Raw genomic sequence first — 6,000 nt, forward strand, 5'->3', positions numbered from 1 at the left:
TGCATCTTCTGAGCTCAGCTAATCATTTAAATTCTGTTAACTGCACCACTTTGCTCCAGCCCACAGCAGTGCTGCTTGCAACCTATTTGCTATGTACTCTTTTGCTTCCAAAAAAACAAGCCAACAACAACAAAAAAACCAAAAACAAAACAAAAAAAACACACAAAAAAACCCCAAAACAAACAAACAAAAAAAACCCTGAAACAAAACAAAGCCCCACTTGAGGCACCTGAGCTCACTACGGTGGGAGAGGGAGTGACTGTAGGAGCAGCTGATCCACCCTGGTCCACTCAAGGGACAAGGTCCCTTGTGATCAAGAGAAAACTGCTTTGAGTTGTACTAGGGGAGGTTTAGGTTGGATATCAGAAAAAACTCCTTCCTGGAAAGGTCTGTCCAACCCTGGCAGAGGCTGCCCAGGGCAGTGATGGATCACCATTCCTGGAGGGATTTAAAAGCTGTGTGAATGTGGCACTTGGGGCCATGGATTAGTGGTGGCCTTGGCAGTGCTGGGGGAACTGTTGAACTCAATGCTCAGAAAGGGCTTTTCTGACCTGAATTATTCCATGATCCTGTGCAGGGACTCATGGTCCAGGGTGCCCACAGAGTGCTGCTGGGGGACTCGAGCCAAACCAGGTGATAGATGTGCACGGGTTGGTTGATGCCCTTTTAAAGAGATTCCATCCACCTTCCAGGCCAGTGGGAGGCATGGGGAGATCTGCGGGGCAGGGAGGGGTTCTGAGGGGGCCAAGCCACGGCAGTGCCAGCTGCAAGGCCAGAGGAAACAAACTGGGATTATTTTTAAATCTTGAGAGAACAGTCACTGCTGAGCATTTTCCTCAAGGGCGAAGAAAAATAATTGAGGGTGTGTTCAGGTGAAGGTGTTTGTCACAGCACAGCCTGTGAAAGTGCCTGTGGTCACAATCCCAGAGGCTGCAGCTCTTCCTGGAGTGTTGGAATGGCAAAACCCCATTCAGCTGATCCAAATGCTGCCTGGAAAACCCAAGGGAGATGCAGGGTTCTGCTGAGGCTGCAAACACACCTGACAAAGACCCAGCAGCCTGGGTGACATGCCCCTTTCCCAGCGGAGGCAACAAATCCCATTTGATGCCTGAAGGTCTCTGCAGGGGTTCCAGGGGACAGGACTGCTTGGCAGCAGGAGTTTGGCATAAAGCACTGAGGTCACAGAGAGCTGGTTACTGCATTTTCCCCTCTGGGAGGTTTTTACCAGGGAACAGATGGTGCTGAGGAGCTGTTGAATCTCAATGTCACCTTAGCTAATCCTCTGCGAAGTTTTGAGGTTTCTCAGAAAGCCATGACTGCCAGCTCAGCCCTGCTCTGGCAGGAGGACCTGTGATCAGAGAGCCAGGAGTCAGTGTGGGGCTTTACAATAACAGACATCAGCCTTGAGGGCTGGTTGGAATGTTTTGAATTTGAAAGGGAATTGAAGTTCTTCAGAAAGCATGAAGTAAAGTTAGAAATGAAAAACAAACAAAAAGACAAAAATAAAACCCCCAACCAGAGCTTTTCCTTTTGCTGGATTAAGGAACTTTTAAAATGAGGAGGTTGCAGCCAGGTGGGGGTTGACCTTTTCTCACAGGTGACAAGTGATAGGACAAGGAGAAATAGCTGCAAGCTATGCCAAGGGAGGTTCAGGTTGGACATCAGGAGGATTTTCTTCACTGAAAGGGTTATCAGACATTGGAAGGGGCTGCCCATGGAGGTGGTGGAGTCACCATCCCTGGAGGTGTTCAAGAAATGACTGGACTTGGCACTCAGTGCTCTGGTCTGGTTGACAAGGTGGTGATGGGTCACAGGTTGGACTCAATGGTTTTGGAGGCCTTTTCCAACTTCAGTGATTCTGTGACAAAAGGATCAGAGACACCTCGCTAAAGGGTGTGCTCGGGGTGACATTGCTGTCCCCAGAGGTGGGCACAGGGCTGGGGGCTCTGGGCTGGCACAGGCTCAGCTGGTTGCTGGGAAAGGCCGACCTGATGCTCCGGCATAGGAGTGACTTCAGTGTTACACGCACTGACTGTGAAACAGCTTCCATAAATTCCTGTGGATCGTGTACCCGCCTGCAGTTAATCAATTTTATGAAAGCAGCTAATTAGGAAACAGAGCGTTTGGTGCTGCAGGCGCAGGGCCGGGCCAGTGGCTGCCCAGACCTCGTGCAGGGCACTGCTGAGAGCACTGGCAGTGTGGCCACATCAGTGGGGGCTGAATTAAATAGCAGATCAGGTGTTTGGGGCTTTCTATCCGTGGCTGAGTGTTATTGCCTGATGTTGAGCTTTTTCCATCAGCTGAGTGATGCTGAGGCCATCCAGGACCTCTTCAGAGAGCCCGTCCTAGAGAGCTTTGCCGCCAGTGATGGATGAGTGTGGCCACCAGCCAGGGGCTAAGAGTAGTGACAAAAAGTTGTACTCCAGAGAATAATGATGCTCTGATAAACCTGGATCAGACACACATGGAGCAGGATAGGAGTGTGCCACTCACTGCTGGTCTGTCCTGTTTGATGAAGTGCATTTGACCCAGGATGGCACTTGTCCCTGTATAGCCTTTATTTTGCCTGTGGTCAGTGCCAGATAAGGGACACGTTAATGTGGTATGCTGATTTGGAAATGTAAACGTGGTCATTAAGGGAAGTCTAGCAGGAAAAATAATAGCACGTTCTTAATGAATCGTGGGAATGTTTAACACATTCAGCTGGAGTAGGTGAGCTGCTCTGTTAGAACACCTTTCTGTCCACTGACTGATGGTAGGAAGGCTTCAGGGTGTTTTTGGGGGAAAATAGAAGGACACTAAATATTGCCTCTGTTCTGGGGACATAGGCTCATTGCATTGGGCATTTACCAGCACGCTTGAGGAGTGCTTCAAAAGTTGGCAAACCCTGTGCCTGGCACCAGGCAAAACTGAAGCCTACAGGTCAAGGAATGAACTGTACTAAGTTTCATCGAGGGCCAAGTGCCAAGTTTTTCCACTCTTTTCTTTCTGTGAATTGTTTGCAAACACCCAAATTCTACAAAGTTTTGAATTTTACCAAGTCTGTGTACCACCATGCCTTGCTGCTCAGGACTTGTGAGTGTTCCTGAGCAAACTGTGTGTGACTGCACAGTAAAGCCATTGTTAATGGGAAGGTTTCAGGTGCAGCCCTTGTTCACTACTATGTATATTGTACAGCTAAAAATAATCCATAAAAAAAACCTACAGGAAAATGGCAGTTGGTCTTTCTCTTGTAGTGGCAGAATGGGATATAATTGGAGGTGCTGTATGTGGGAAGAGGCAGTGGAAAAGGGGGAATAGTTTGATCTGGGGAGGGGGGGAGTGGGAAAGGGGAATAAGTTACTCTCCAGTACATTCATCTGCATTAATCACTTGTGTACCAGGTGTCAGATTCTTCCTGCCTAGACTGTCCTGCAGAGTCAGATTTCCTTGAATCAGGAACAGGTCCTTCTATATATGTGCTGAGACTTTCCTAGAATTTTTAAAACAAAACGGAGGAGCTGTCAAACAATGTCAGTGCTTTAAACCCACGTTCAGTGCTTGAATAGGGACTGATTTCCACTAGTGCTGCCTACTCCAATCATCCCAGCTGGACTTCAGGCCCTCCCAAACCTCAATATTAGAGATAAGATTTTTGTATCTTCCATGTATAGTTAAAAAGCTGTGAAAATCTCTGTGGTTTATGTCACTAAAGATACTTTAACTATCTGATTTTTTTTTACTCTTTTTTATAGTTGGGGAGTTTTTTTATTTTTAAATCCTTGACTTTTCAATAGCTTCATCCCTGTAATTGCTGAGGAAAATCATGTTGTAGTCGATACAAAACTGCTTTTATAGCAGTGCAGAATTGGAACAAAGTGTTTGTGCCCTGCCTGCCTTTGTGGGGGTGCTGCTTACGGATCCCCATGACATGATTGATGTTCACAGCACATTGTACAGCTGGTGGAGGAGCCTCTGGGAGGAGGAATTCGAGTAGCTCATCTACGTGGATGTTTCAGGTCTGTATCTTTGCTTATCAGTTGGTACCAATGTCCGTGACAGCCCCATCCCTGCTCTCGGTCTCTAAACTGGCCAGACTGAACTCAGTGCAATGCAGACAGAGCCCAACACACTTCTGGAGATATTTCTGCTGTTATGGGAAGCAAAATCTTCTTTGATCCCAAATCCAAGTTGTGCACTGTGATCATCCCTTTCTGCCATGGAGTGAATGACTGTGTTCTGCTCCTCAGTTCTATCCAGCTCTGTCTGAACTGGAGCTGCTCCTGTTGAGTCACTTTTAGCACTGAGGATGCTTAAGGCCTCTCAGGTCTAACAAGATGTGTTGTTAAACATGGAAACATTCACTAAATATCACATTGATGCAATGGCTGGTGATTCTCTTCAGGGTATGGGGGACATGTGCACCCCCTGGGGTAGTGATGGCTGTAGATGAACTCAACAGGTGGAAGAAGCTTCACTCTGCACTAACATGAAATGATAACATCAAAGGAAAGCTTGATAGACCAGCATGTGTGAATTTATTGGCAGTAATTTGCATTTTTCCCTCATTAAGGGCTGATTATTCTGATAATAAAGAGTAAACTTTGCCATGGAGCATCTCAAGGCTTAACAGTCCTTAATTAAACACCATAATTGCCTTTGAAACAGGTAAATGTTATTGCATATCACAGGTGGGCAGGCTGGAGCTGAGGAGCAAATGAAGCTTGTCATGTTCAAGAGAAAAGCTTTACTGAAAATGAATAAGATCTGTATGTTGCCATCTGAGGATAGACCCTAATCAGGAATACTTAATTTTCCAACTTTCTTGTGTTATTTGTGATTTCTCACTGGAAAAGGGGCCTATTACACAGTTTGTCTGCTTGGTCTCAGCATTTGTCTCGATCTTCACATTTTATGTGAAATTTGCACAAGAAAAAAATGCCCTTATGGCAAAACCAACAGAAGTCCTTAAATGTGTGACTGAAAAACTAATTGTGTACCAGTGGGAGGTACAGCAGGGAGTACCTCAGGCAATCTTGCCTTCTGAAGGACCACAGCTTGACACAGGCAGCACTGGGTACCCAAGAAAGAAGATCTCTCCCAGTTCCTCAAGACAAATGTCTGTTTCCAAGAGGTGAATTCCACCTGATATGGAGAAATCCTTGCCTTGGAAAAAAGAGACAAGACCCAAGGAAAATGATGCTGAATGTTTACCACTTCTACAGCTATTGAGTGTGATAAAATCTCATTTATAGTTGGGGATAGAAGAATTGCAAGGGCTTTGAGTGAAGATTTAATCCTTGAGTGAGGGTTTAATCCTTACAGCAATACAGGTGTGCACTTCTTACCCCTGCAGAGGAGCACAGCCTCTACCACAGGCATGGATTTGGCATCCCCTCCCTGGTGCTGTTCCAGCAATGGGGTTGGATTTAAACATTTGGTGTTCTGGTCAGCTAAAAGGAAATACTACAACAGGCTGCTGACACTGGATTTTGCTCTGCTGTTGTAATTAACCCATATCACCAGAGGAAAGAAAACAAGAAAAATGAGCCTTTGAGGAAGGGCAGGAGTTTTCTGCTGGGGTCATTGGGAACAGAGAGATGCTCCTAGAATTAATGTTCAAGAAAGAGTCACTGGCTCTTTACAAAGGTGCAAAACTCTCTTGTAGTTAGAAATCCTAGAAAATAAAGTTAATTGTGTTGTCCATACTGCAGGAAAGCTGGATTAAGCCCTCAGGACTCTGGAGCCAAAGTAGATTTACCCACCAGTTGCATTTTTAATATCCTATTAGCTGGCAAAAGCTGGTGCAAGCTGAGGTGAGGGTTTGGTCTGCACCCAAGGCAGCTCCAGGCATGTTGCTCTGCTACAAATGCACCCTCAGCTTTATTCCATGAGGAGGCTGAGAGGTGTTAATATACCTGGCATGGATAATTTTAAATTGGCGATGGGCTTCAAATAGCTTTAGCCAGGAGTCATTTCCTCCTGCCCATTTAAGGCAAATCAATCTGCTCAGCTGCTGAA

The sequence above is a fragment of the Myiozetetes cayanensis genome, unplaced genomic scaffold (genome assembly GCF_022539395.1).
Source record: "Myiozetetes cayanensis isolate MyiCay16 unplaced genomic scaffold, myiCay2020 scf17, whole genome shotgun sequence".
Lineage (NCBI taxonomy): Eukaryota > Metazoa > Chordata > Aves > Passeriformes > Tyrannidae > Myiozetetes > Myiozetetes cayanensis.